The sequence below is a fragment of the Amphiura filiformis genome, chromosome 19 (genome assembly GCF_039555335.1).
Source record: "Amphiura filiformis chromosome 19, Afil_fr2py, whole genome shotgun sequence".
Classification (NCBI taxonomy): domain Eukaryota; kingdom Metazoa; phylum Echinodermata; class Ophiuroidea; order Amphilepidida; family Amphiuridae; genus Amphiura; species Amphiura filiformis.
The window spans coordinates 4,360,820-4,375,293 of NC_092646.1; the positions used below are offsets into that span (position 1 = coordinate 4,360,820).

Below are 14,474 nucleotides of genomic sequence, written 5' to 3' on the forward strand. Positions count from 1 at the left end.
TGTCAAGTCATGTTTAATGCAGGTACAATACATCTTTTTCAGGTCAAAAAAGGATCTTTAGAAAAGTAGCCTATTTGTTTCAGTTTCAGTTTTCAATTTCAGTTTTATTTCATCCATTCAATTATACATTTATTTGGACTATCAAACGTAGAACATAGAATGATGAACCGCTGTATAATAGAAATGCTTTTAGACTGCTGAACATTCAGAAAAACCAACCTTCGGACTACCTTAGTTGTGTAAACAAACATATACCTAGTATAATCCAGGCAATCTATATAGCTATTTTTTGTCTAAACTTGAAACTATTTGCAACAATTTCTAAGCATTTCTTTGAGGTCCTCAAAACACATAGGCCTACTCAAAGTTATTTTAGGATCAGATTAGCTGGACGAAGTTGAAAATCCCCCGGCAGCGGGTTCATTGGATGCGGAACCGTGGGGCAGGGGTCAGTGCCCCCCCACTTTTTCGACAGGGGGCTGCCCCTCACTTTAATCAAACACATAATGTCATGATGTGTGTCACATAAATAGGCTATTCTAGACCCTGAAAAAGTGTAAATATGATGCACCAAATGGCTTCAATTGGACCTTCACTTTGGAAAATTTTCCAACACCCCTGTGTATAGAAAAATAAACCCCCTTTTTGCTTCTGGGCACATCCCCCCTGCATTTGCCCTTTTCGTTTCTACTTTGGCCACCGACATTTAATGTTTAAAACAATAATTTAAGTTACGTATATTGAATGTTAAATTATTTGATGCTTTGAACTTGCTTTCATTATTCTGTATTATTCTCGTGTCTTTTTTATAGGCCTATGTTGCACAGCTAAATAAAAACTAAACTAATAATAGTGAGAACTTGTCCATGAATGACTTTAATTTCGGCCTTCATTTCACTAATTTTCAGCTTTTTCAAACTAAAATTGTACACAATAATTGTACCAAATGGTCCACCAAATGGCTTCAATTGGGCCTTCATTTTGCAAAATTTCTCACTTCTGCCCATCAGACACCCCTGCATTCGCCCTTTTTCTTTCTGATTTGGACACCCGACACTTAATATTTAAAGCAATAATTTGATTTATACAATTAATAATAATGAGGATGAGAACTTACGCAGTACGCGTCCAGGAATGGGTTTATTCGGCCTTCATTTCACCGATTTTGGGCATTTTCAAATTAAATTTGTACACATTAATAGTACACCAAAATAGTCCACCACATGGCTTCAATTGGGCCTCTATCTTGCAAAAGTTTCTCACTCATGAGGGGGGCACATCCCCCCTCAGACACCACCTGCATCACACAAGCGCTATGCGATGGTCGCTTCACAGCTATTGTTTACATTTTCTTCGTCCGCCACTGACGGGTACTGCCACCGCCCACTTTCACAATTGTTCTGCTGGCCCGGTTTCTGTAGGGCCTATGTGGAAAATATAATGATGACTTACAGTAATGCAATAAATAGCAGAGTAATTTGGATTTTTGAAGGGTTTTGGTGGACCGCATCAGTGTATGTTACTAGCTTACTTACTAGCTTACTTACTAGCTTTCTAACTGACTAACCATTTGGTCTTAAGGGGGTACTACACCCCAGGCCAATTTTGTGCCCATTTTGCATTTTTCTCAAAAATTATAGCGCATTGGTGACAAGTAAGATATGTATATTATAGGGGCAAGGACTACAACTACTGCACTGAAAATTCAGCAACTCAAGACATGTAGTTATTGATATATTGATCAAATATTGGTTTTCCCTCATTTTTGACTGTAACTCCGCAACTGTTGTCTGTGCTGAAATAAAATTTCCAGTGCAGTAGTTGCAGTCCTTGCCCCTATGATATAGATATCTTACTTGTCACCAATGCCCTATAATTTTTGAAAAACATGCAAAAATAGGCACAAAATTGGGCAGGGGTGTAGTACCCCCTTAAATGGGCATATCTTGAAATGGCACGAAGCTATAACCCTCCGAGTGGTGTCAAATGAAAGGGAAAAAATAAGAAATACAATAAAAAAAACACTGAGGGTTCTACTCCTAATACTTTAAATTAAATATTTTACTCCCCCTCCCAGTGAGCTTCAACCCGGTACAGCTGTATGGCTAACAGGTTAGGACACTCTTGCGGCAACTTGCTAAATATCCTATTATTAGGTGAAATAAAGGTCCTATAACCCCTTATAGGATTTTACAATGTTGTGCAATGGGGGTGTATTATATTAACCCTTTAAGGGATCTGGAATGAGCGTTTTAAGCGGTTCAACAGTATTTTTTTGTGAGACATGAGAGCACATCAGACATATCGAATTGCATTCTGAATACAAAGAATGTCTTTCTGATATCATTTAAATATCAAATAATTTTTCATTCATGATATAATATAAATTTTATGACAAATTATTAAAATTTGATATTTTTCACATTTTGATATATAACAGTCCTCGAAGTAAATTTTATAAATCTAATGATATGTTCTTAAAGTGTATGTAGCTGGGAGGAAAAGCTGGCGATCAATTGAAAATTTTGACCTTTCATATTGAAGATATGGATTTTTTTCCCAAAAATTTTTTTGGGTGTTTTAAAAAAAAAATCCATATCTTCAATACAAAAGGTCAAAATCATCGGCTTTTCATGCCACCTACATACACTTTAAGTATAAATCATCAGATTTATAAAGTTTACTTCGAGTACTGTTAAATATGTAAAATATCAATTTTTAATTATTTGCCATAAATTGTGTATTACATTACAAATTTCAAAAAATCAAAATTATTTGATATCAGAAGGACATTCAGTTTCTTTGTATTCAGAATGCAATTCGATGTCTGATGTGCTCTAATGTCCCACAATAAATACTGTCCAAACGCGTTCATACCCCACCCCTTAAATGAAGAAAGAAAGAGAGAGTATAGTCAGTTAAATAAGTAAAACATAAATAATTGAATTGATTAATAAATTAATTAATGTCGTCAAAGGTCATCAGACAGTTCAACCGAGGTCAAAGGTCATATTGGGTCAACGGGATAGGCTTATAATTGAAGACCGAATTAAAAGGACTAGTTTATGCCTGACGTCAGGGCAAAGGCGCAACGTGATTGGTTTACTGACCTGTGCAGTACAGCATTTTTGGTCCGGTTACAGGACGTCATATACAAACTAGTCTTTTTAATTCCGTCTTCAATTATAACTATGTCCACCAGTTTGCGGTACAATAACCGCTCTTGCTTAATTTTTTCAATCCTTTTCAAGTGAAATTTTTCCACTCAAAAAGGGGTTGTCCTCCATTTCACTCTCTCACTCTTTTTTCCACTCGGTGTACATTTAGGGAGTAGGAAAATAAGAAAATAATTGATATTATTTTTTATTTATTTTAACTGCACAAATTTGCCTCTTTGCTATAATATATTGAACCCATATATTCCTGATAATAATGTAAAAATGATGCACCAAATGCCTTCAATACGCTGATTTAGGGTTTCTTGACCGGAAGTCAATTTGTGCCGAAATTCCTTCCCACAATGCAATAAGCGTTTTGCATAACAATAGATGCTGTTCGGAGGTTAATCAATATTTTTTGTTATGCAATACGCATATTGCATTGTGGGAAGGAATTTCGGCACAAATTAACTTCCTGTAGAGAAACCCTTAATCCGCGTATTGGGACTTAAATTGTCAAAATCTTCCAATTCTGAGGGCACATCCCCCTCGGATTCCCCTCTGCGCTGCACTCGCATGGCACGATGGACGCTTCGCGACCATTACTTACATATGTGTAAAAATGCAGTTGCGCAAAGTGACTTTCGAGGGGGGAAAATTTGATGGTTAAATAGGCAACAAAATACATGAAATATCAGGGGGCCAGCATTCCTCAGGGGAGGCAAGACTTCTCACAGGGGACAGCCGACCTACTGGCTATGCCACTGTTTTTATATATGCCAATCTCCTTAAAATAAAATTACATGTTATGGAATTCTGATAAAAATACCATATACATGTTACATGTAGACGTAGCAATTATCATTATACTGTATACAGTACTACTACTACTAGGCCTATAGCTGCCTATATACAGTAAGCAAAATAATTAAGGTACCGGCCGTTGTGTTCACCCCTGTATATCCTAAATAAAGACAAATGTGTCACAATTAAAACTAGCAATCGACGCCTGTACTCCTTAGCTCTGATTTAAGACCTTATTTGTTGAGATTAGTTGAGAATTAGAGGAACGGTGATCCAAAACCTAATGAAGATACTAAATAAAAAGTTGCACTTCTGTGTTCTAATCAATGAAAGCAGTTCTCTTGTTGGCAAACACTTTGTACAAATCAATAGGGCGTACAATGTGGCAAACTGCAACTTTTACTTTGGCATCTTCCTTGGGTTTTTGGATTGCCATGTCTTTATTTCTTGAACAATTTCAACGAATGAGGTCTTAAATTCGGGCTAAAAGATGCAACTATATTGGCTATTGGTTCCAATTATGGCTTATCTGCCTTTGTTAATGATATACAGGGGGTAACTGGTACCGTAATTATTTGGCTTACTGTATATTAGACAGTACTATACTGTAGACATATTTGTCAATATATAAAAAATGAGGAATATCCAAAATATACAAGTATTCCATTCCCTGATTTCATGTACTTCCTGAAAAGCTATAAAAAAAGCTATAAAAAAAAGAAGTAATCCGAACTGGTTTTTTTTGTCACAAAAATATTAGGGAAAAAAGTGTATTTTTTGTGACTTTTCAAACATTGAATATATGTTATTTATCCATATCCAGTGCAGTGCATTATTATTCCAAATTATATATGACGCATACAAGACAAGAATCACAATAGGATAAAATACAAGATTACCTGAATTCTTTTTATTACACATAGAACTAAAGTAAAAATTTATACACACAAACAATAATGGTTTGAAACGTTTACATATTAATATGGATATGTTATGAATACTTTTCGAAGTTTAACAGAATGTACAGAGCTTTAATTTGCTTACTATTTGGCACGGTACTATTTATGTGCATGCAGCAGGAAGTTTGTGAAGATCAAATCATGATTTAATGCAATGAACTGATGTATCTACAATTAAGGGTAGATGCACTATTGTTGGTCAAATTTTTTGCAAAAGATCATTCTACAAATCTGCTTTAAAATAGTTTACAGGACTAAGAATGAGAATAAACGATAGGTATTTTTGTTTTTACTATCCACTGCCTATGCTAAATGACAGGCAGGTCCAATATTTCTATCGTACCCATTACTCAAAATATTGGACCTGCCTGTCGTCTATCACACGGTAGAGGATAGTAAAATCAAAAATTCTTATCGTTTATTCTCTAACTGAACAACATGTTTACAGGGGCAGTGGGACTTGTATATCAAGTTGTACAAGTATATCACACATGTATAAGGCCTCTCAGGGGGGCCTCCCCCACAGAAAATGTTCAGGGATAAAATGGGGACAGCAAAGAGTAAAGTGTCCTTAAATGTGACTAAAAATGGGACAAAAATGACAAATGGGGACAAATATTTGGCTTTGCCCCTCACACCAAAACCCTGGCTATGCTACTGGACCCATACTGCACTAAACTACACTGGTACTGCAGAGTACTAGGTAGGTACCTTGGCAACGGTGTACCTGTGCAGGCAGCCCCAATAGGAATTGCGTGGTATAAGTAAGATACCATTCATGGTTCAGCAAAAAAAAGAAAACCTGAAGCAAGTACTATGTTGATGCTAAGCAAGTAGGCCTACTTTACTTGACTTTAATGAGTCATCAAGATGCCTTTATGCACTGCGTCTTATTTGGTCCTATAGCACTATCGGTGTCTGGTTAGGTACCGATGACTCTTTTTGTCATACCCAGGTGATGTAATAAATTGTATTCAAGATACGATAAGAAGAGCCAACGGTACCTGCTAAAGGACCAAATAAGATGTTGTGCCTTAAAAAAACATCAAAAAAGCCCACATTTTGAGAGTTTTTTAAGTACAATTTTGATCAGAAATTTACATTCATTTCAACTGATTTTTGTCGGCATCTACAATCTTAAAAAGTACTTGGCACACATTGTTGTAATTCCATGAAGAATTTGCCAAGATCATGGGAATGATGTGTATTTTGGTTTTGAACAAACATAACATCTACAGCAATGATTTACCCTTCCCCTCTCCCCATCAATCAATGTTGGAACACTTTGGAAAACGATGATAATGTATATACAAAAGTTATAGATCTACAACACTTAGTACAGAACTTGTCACTGAAAAAAAACCTTCAACAGACTTGACAACTAGGGTCGGCCTGGAAACAAAAATATCTTTTTTTTCATGGAAAATTAATTTCAACCAAAAATTGCATACATCTAACAATAAAATCCAGTAAACGCAAAATCTGGGTTGCTCATGCCCATAGAACAGGTTTTTTTAAATCAAATATACTAGTAATAGCTATTATTAAAAATATGTGTTTTCCACTTTCGCAACCTTTAATCAATCATGCAGATTAAAGGTCACTTTCGAGACCTTTAATATCCTTGATCCAAAAATGCAACAAAAAAAAAACAGAATTTTGACCAGGGGTGTTCTGGCATGTCTTCTCAGGGCCGGATTTACCTTTTTTGGGGTCATTTGCCTGTGGAACACAATACCAGCTTCATAGTTGTATCTACCCCATCTTTGGAGACCTTCCAAAGCCGGTTGAGTCCCTGTCGCTTCGCTAGCATGTTAGAGGACTTTTTACTTCCACATCAACATCACTTCATATGCACTCAGGGAATCTCTGTTTCCACTCTCACCCTTTGCACTGCACACATAATATAGGGTCCACAACTTATAAGTTCCCCCTAATACTTTTTTTTTATAGCCCCATTTGTTTTACACATGTGGACCAATTTATAGCTTCACACATCATTGCGTTCAGTCACAATGATTAATTGTGTAAGAAAATAGCCCGTTTTGAAAGTTGCCCCTGAGTCCATAGCAGTCAGGATTTCTTTTACAAACACATTAATGTATTGTTTGAGAGTTGACTCCTATAGACTCAGAATGCAAATTTTAACACTGGAATTCTAGCATCCAATTCAGTCTTACTATATGCAGCAATTTCTTACCTTTCATACTTTGCAAGACTGTATTTCATGCTTGATCAAACAAACTCAATCAAACAATTACAATTAATGTAAGTTTTTATCATACTGAAAAAACAAAACATTTGGATATATTACAATATCATTTTGCAAATTTGATTGCTCTCCTTGGTCTCTTCGTCATTTAGATAACTTCCAACACCAACCTTCCTAGTTTAATTTCACTCCTCTGCTAATGACAACAAGTGAAAATCGAAGTAATGGAACTACACCTTTATCTTGACAATTCATTTGCTCACCCTATTCCTTTTAAAGGAATTTTTATTTTACATAATGAACCATTGTGACTGAACGCAATGACTTGTGACGCTATAATTTGGGCTACACACGTAACCCAAATAAGGCTACCCATACCTTTTACACGTTTGAATTTTGTTAAATATTTTTCGATTTATTTTAAAAAGTATTTAGGGGGGAAGTTGTGGACCGGACCCTATATATACCTGTATTTAACTTATAAGAGGACTGTATTTATTGGAAGTAGACAAATGACAATTAAAAATTGAAATCAATCTGATAAAGATAAAACCAGACATCAAAATGAAAAAAAATACCACATTTTTCTTATCACTCAACAAGTTTGCCAAAATCGGCATGTTACAGGCTAACAGTCATCACAGGGGACAGTCATTAACACTTTCAGCGACTTATTTACATAATACAATAGACATGATCTACTCTCTAAATGTAAAAGAGTGAAAATCTTACTCCCGAAAAGAGTGATTCACTTATAAGACCATTCACAAAGGAGTGAAATGTGTTTTTTAACTTTAAAACCACTCAAAAAAGAGTGAAAACCACTCTTTAAGAGTGAATTTAACTCTTTCAAGGAGTTAAATGAAGGACAACTCTAAAAATCGTAACTAGCTAACTCGTTTCAGTGCCAAAGACTGCCAACTCTGAGAAAAAAGTCATCAAAGTTCGGGAAAATTGGGCAAAATAGAGATAGAGATAAAGGGCGCCATCTTGTTGTCAAGTCAAACCTTCCCAGCATGCAACAAGAGTGTTTTTTTGGAAAATTACGGTGTCGCGAAGCGATTCGATCACGCACGGAAATTACTGAAAATGACCGATGATCACGTCACCAGAGAAAATCCTGTAGTGTGCTTGCACGGAAGGTCATTAGTTCAAATCATCTTCTAGACACGCACCAGGAGACATGCAAATACATGGAGTACTATACCAAACTAATGGGTATTGATCAAAGTAAATCCTTATGAATAACAATGTGAATTAAATGTCGGTAAAGGGAGTGGACAAAGTGAATGCGTTTGTTGTGGTTCCTTCTTATCTCTTTCTTCCATGCTCATATCTTTAGAACTGGTTGTTGTAAATGCTTGTTACTATCGTATAAGAAACTGAAAATTAAATATTTCCGAGTTCCGACTGATTTGCTTGATCGCGTCACATACGTGACCTTGTACCACGAAATCAGTGTAAAGTCGATGTGACTTTATACTCATTTTTAGTTTCAAGGGATTTGATCTGACTAAGTTGATGTTCTTTGTTTGCCGCCACCTGTACAAGCCAGTAGTATTATCCTTCGTGAATGGCCCATTGTGCCCACATTCACAAAGGACATAAGCTGTGTTCACACATGCACTTATTACCGGTAATATTTTATCTAGGCTTATGTCCGATCGAATTAAATTTTTTCCGCTAATCCCTTAGCACGTCCACATTAGTCGGCAATAGCGCTATACGCTGGCGAAGTTATGTAATAATCGGATTAACTACCATAGCAATAGTTGAAAACAATTTTATACGTTCACATGGTACCTCTTCATTGAACCATATCATGCTGATTTCTTGCATCTGTAAGATTAGTATCTTTCATTCAATCTATGATTGCTGACATACACAGGTGTTGAGTGTAAGTGCAGCGCGATATGTTCAAAATTGTTTTCACCTATTGCTATGGTAATTAATCCGATTAATTACGTAACTTCGCCAGCGTATCACCTCAGTCTTCTTGTTTTGTTTATTTCACTCCATGAAAGCAGTAAAGATACATGTTTTCATTGAATTAAGAATGAACAACTAAAATTAGTTTGTGATTTGCTGCCATGGTCAGCCAGTCTCTTTCTCCTCTTTATAATCATCTGTGTCCAATTGAGTGCCTAAATATTTGCATTTATCCCATGCAGTCTCACCATTTCTTTTTATTTTGTATTGTTCAATCTTCATGTATAACCTTGTGCACTGACTACTCAGACAACCCATACAATGACTAACTTCAGAGCTTCTCAGCACTTCGGAACTCTTCACTTTCTGCAATGATGAGATGAAGACAACTTATGCATAGGTCCTGAAACTTTTGCATAAAATTGCTGAATATATCATCCTATAGGCCACACATCTCTGAAATAAAACATATTTTAAAAGCTTGGTCAAATCTTTATGAAAAGTCAGATCCTGTTCACATTTGTTTAAGGATTAATTAATAACGGTCAAATATTTTGTCTTTTAGCCTTTTTTAATGTATTGCTTTTAGAATCATGTCACCTTTTCCATTTTTTATATGCTTATGTTTGCTTGGACGGTATCAGGAGATTCCAGTTTACAAGTGTGCACTCTGCAGACATCAACAATTTTTATTTTGTATCATATATCATAAATTTGGATCCTTGTACTAGTTGCTATAATAAGACTGTTTTGTTTCCATTTTAAAACTATTTTGACTTTGCAAACAGCTAATTAACATGGTCTCATTTGCAGTATTTTTTGCTATCTACTGCTGATAGCATTGACAAATTACACATATCACTAACTTGATGCATTACTGCATTTTTTCACTTTATTTACAAATGTTTTTTTTATGCATTGAATAATAGAAAGTAAATATTAAAATATTGCTTGGACCTGAAAAACAATTGCATGATTCTAATGGGTTTTGTTTTTCATTTATTGAATTTGAAGGGACTGGGAAGACATTGTGTTTCTCTTTAAGTTATAAATTATCACTTGCCTCATTAACTGATTTGTTGGATATTTCAACAAATTAAAAATGTATCAAGGTACAGTGTTCTGATTTTAGTTTGGATGGAATGATTTAGAATTTATATATTTTACTCCATCAGCGCTAAACTGAATATATTATGCAAGTTTATGCATGTACTATCATGTATTAGGTATGGTTTGCATATTAGTCACTTGAAAGCAACCTTTAACCAAATCACACCACCCCTGTGTTAGATTTTGCAACTATCTTCCACAGGGGATATGAATTTCAAATGGAATGAACACAATCGGCAGCAGCTCCATTTGGATTCCATACACCCTCTGAGAAAGATTTAACCTGAATCTTCCACTGGAGGATGAGTTTCAAATAAATCTGCTAATGTACATGTTTCTGGGGAATATATTTCCAAAATCTTCCACAGGGGTAGTGTGGATATTGAATGGAATATATGTCCTAATACATAGATAATGCCTTGATTAAGTTTGACACAAAAAATAGGAAAGAATCTTGTAGATTCTAAGCCTAAAAAGCCTGAATTGAAAAAGTTGCTAAGATTATCTCACCAGGAATTCCACAGATCATTCAAACAAATGATCAAGGTTAATGGATACCGCCTAACAGAAAGATGCCAATGTTGAGGTTGGTGCAGTTCTTCGACCCAGAACCTATGAAATTTCTCAGGTAGAAAGAATGCTGCAAGGCAAAAAAATACAAAGCTTGTCAGTAGCCATAGAAGTACATTTAATACATGCACAAATGCTATACAAAACTGGCTGATGATTCCAATACATGGTGTTGTTGCCACTGAGTATTGTAAATATGTAAGCATTTCAAAGTTTGATAGCGGTGCATACAGGCTTTCTCCTTATTTCTCCATGGATGAGGAAGCTATATATGTGCAAAACTCGCTATTCATTGACAAGAGTCTATTATAACCAAGGTCCAATGATTTTTGTGCCGCACTACAAAATTTTCCTTTCCCTTGGCAATTTTATTTCGCAAATTTCCGCGCAATTCTGTATGAAATGTAAATGAAACCGGTCCTTATTTTGAATCATCACAGTCATGCCAATCATTTGCTAATCTGTCTCGTACAAGCGTTGCTTATAGTTTCGCGTATGTGTTTATGTTGGAACAGCACATTTAATACCAGTAGTAGGGACACTCCAGATAGAGGGCGCTTTTTCAAAATAGCCACCAAAATGCCCCAAAAAATAAATTGCCACAAATTGTGTGATTTTGGTATCATGTTAAAAAGATATGCTATATTGACATGTTTTTTCTTCCTGTGTTTTATATTGTGTGTTTTATGTGTAAAAGTTCCACACAATTTGCTATTTTTTTCTACACAAATTATTTGTCCATGATTATTACCATGCTTTTGTTACAACAAACCTCTACACTCACTGACTGGTTCAAGCGTGTAATCATGAACACAATGCCACACATATGATCAACAAACCTCTACACTCACTGACTGGTTCAAGCGTGTAATCATGAACCATGATCAGTGGACTCCACTTTGTGAAAGCATGCAATGGGCTATTCCATTTAAAATCCAAACCTCCTGTGAAAGATTTTGGAAATATCTTCCACTTAACTTACTTACTTGACTTATTTCGAGTGGTGTCCTCAAACTTTCTGTTCTCCATTGCTGTCCTGAAGTCTACTAGCTGCTTCCAATCGAGTGTCATCTTTCAGAATGTCTACACAGGTTAGAGTGGGTCTATCAGGTTTCCGCCTCCCATGCTTGGGTATCCAATGAACCATTTATGATGCGGGCTCCTCGCTTCTATGTTATTGTAAGACATGAACTTTGTTTTACTTCCATTCATCTTCAGGCCCACTATTGCTGCTGAAGTCTCAACTCTGTGAAGCAGTTCTTGTTGTTTTCCTCAGACAACAGTGCAATGTCGTCAGCAAAATCAAAGTCACCACCACCGGTACAACTCTCCTGCTTCACCTGTTTTCCAGGTGGAATCCTAGCTCCTCTTCGTTTCCATCAATAGCCATTCTCATTGCAAAGTTTCCATATGTACCTCCAAAGTCTACATAGAAAAGAACATTAAAATTCATTTAAGACCTGCTGCTCATTTTTGGCAAAAAGTTTTACCATTTGAATATATCTTTTCATTCAACTTTTAAAATCTCATTAGTTTTATTGGAATGACATGGTTCAAGATCAGGCATGCAACCCAACCAAAGTCATATCAAATCAAAGGCACATCTGTATACTTCCCCATAAACTGCAGTAAAAAAGTCTCCCAGAACTTAAAAGCATACACTTTCTGCAAGATAAGGTCAGGAGAATCTAAATCTAATCTAAACAAATACTCAATAAAAATCGCAAAAGTGTCATCTAATTGAATAGAAAAATGGCCTTTGATGAAAACACAAATATTTATACGTGAATACAGATTAAACATTAAGTTACATTACATTACATTATTACATAGTGCAGTTTTGAAGTATTGAATGCTGCAAGACTCTAGAACAGATGATGGGAGGTCATTCCACTCTAATATGGTAAAAAAAAAAAAACCCTGTATTTGTACACATTTGATGATACTCTCATGGACCGGAACTTCAGAGGATGATATTGTCTAGAAGTTAGATTAGACATCTGATGCATAGAAAACCCATAGAGTCCTATAAGATTTCATTGATAAAATGCCGAATAGATCATCCTAGCCCGAAACATTTGGAAATGATTATGCTTTTTACCACATCCTGTTTTGTCCATTTATATAGTAAAGTGAGAGCAGTGGGACTATCATGCTCCTTGGGTCATCAGAGCCTTCTTGAACATGGTTGAGGTGTGTAGCAAACTCCTTTATTTTGATGCCTTAGCAATAGGTGTGGAAAGATGCCTATAGGCCCTAAACGAAAGATTGAAAAGAAAAAAGCAATATTAAACAATGTATTCTTTTTATTAGTATATTTCTAGCTACCATGCTGGCCCAGATAGCTTTGATAAACAAAGCAAGAAATGGAAGAAAATAGTGCAGGAGAAAGGAGAGAAGACCACTCCCAAACACCATATTGTACAATTTTACTCTTAGCCCTGATTGCAAAGGCTGTTATACCCCCTATGGGCCTGCCAAAAAACCCTCTCGGCCTGCCAAAAGATCTCCCCCCCCCCCATTTTACCCTCCCCAGGGCTCATAGTTATTGCACATGTCCTTAAAGAACATGCATCATTGGCTTAGTTATACATACACAATTAAACAACTTGTTTGTTTTCAACAACAACATCTTCTATGAACATTTTTGTATACCTTAAAGTCAATTGCCTTAGGTGTATCTATTGGTTAAATGCATGTAGAGTGCTATAGAAATTGGCCACAGTTGTTGAATGCTGTGTTGTTCACTGCTGCATCATACTCTGCCATATCAAGCCAGTCATCTTCGTCATCTTTTTATGGATTGTCATCTTCATTACTATAATGGGATTAAGATAATATAATGGGATATTTATACGTGAATACAGATTAAACATTAAGTTACATTACATTATTACATAGTGCAGTTTTGAAGTATTGAATGCTGCAAGACTCTAGAACAGATGATGGGAGGTTATTCCACTCTGATATGGTATTTGAAAAAAAAAACCCTGCATTTGTACACATTTGATGATACTCTCATGGACCGGAACTTCAGAGGATGATATTGTCTAGAAGTTAGATTAGACATCTGATGCATAGAAAACCCATAGAGTCCTATAAGATTTCATAGATAAAATGCCGACTAGATCATCCTAGCCGAAACATTTGGAAATGATTATGCTTTTTACCTCATCCTGTTTTGTCCATTTATATAGTAAAGTGAGAGCAGTGGGACTATCATGCTCCTTAGGTCATCAGAGCCTTCTTGAACATGGTTGAGGTGTGTAGCAAACTCCTTTATTTTGATGCCTTAGCAATAGGTGTGGAAAGATGCCTGTAGGCCCTAAACGAAAGATTGAAAAAGAAAAAGCAATATTAAACAATGTATTCTTTTTTATTAGTATATTTCTAGCTACCATGTTGGCCCAGATAGCTTTGATAAACAAAGCAAGAAATGGAAGAAAATAGTGCAGGAGAAAGGAGAGAAGACCACTCCCAAACACCATTTTGTACAATTTTACTCTTAGCCCTGATGCAAAGGCTGTTATACCCCCTATGGGCCTGCCAAAAACCCTCTCGGCCTGCCAAAAGATCTCCCCCCAATTTTACCCTCCCCAGGGCTCATAGTTATTGCACATGTCCTTAAAGAACATGCATCATTGGCTTAGTTATACATACACAATTAAACAACTTGTTTGTTTTCAACAACAACATCTTCTATGAACATTTTTGTATTCCTCTTCTATTGAC

General features: G+C 35.9%; 2 long non-coding RNA genes across 2 annotated transcripts in view; both read right to left on the bottom strand.

Annotated features, from left to right (window-relative positions):
- Window positions 1-8,568: 8,568 nt before the first annotated feature.
- Window positions 8,569-12,153, bottom strand: LOC140140850 (uncharacterized). The gene is made up of 3 exons (XR_011857314.1): window positions 11,729-12,153; window positions 10,683-10,812; window positions 8,569-9,518 (listed from the first exon to the last, which is right to left on the bottom strand). It is a non-coding gene; the product is annotated as an uncharacterized lncRNA (long non-coding RNA).
- Window positions 12,154-12,851: 698 nt separating this feature from the next.
- Window positions 12,852-14,474, bottom strand: part of LOC140140849 (uncharacterized) — a 350,554-nt gene continuing 348,931 nt past the window's right edge. The window contains exons 12-14 of the long non-coding RNA XR_011857313.1: window positions 13,913-14,067; window positions 13,398-13,560; window positions 12,852-12,998 (exon numbers count right to left, since the gene is read on the bottom strand). This is a non-coding gene — a long non-coding RNA (uncharacterized lncRNA). The remainder of the gene's footprint in view (window positions 12,999-13,397; window positions 13,561-13,912; window positions 14,068-14,474) is intronic.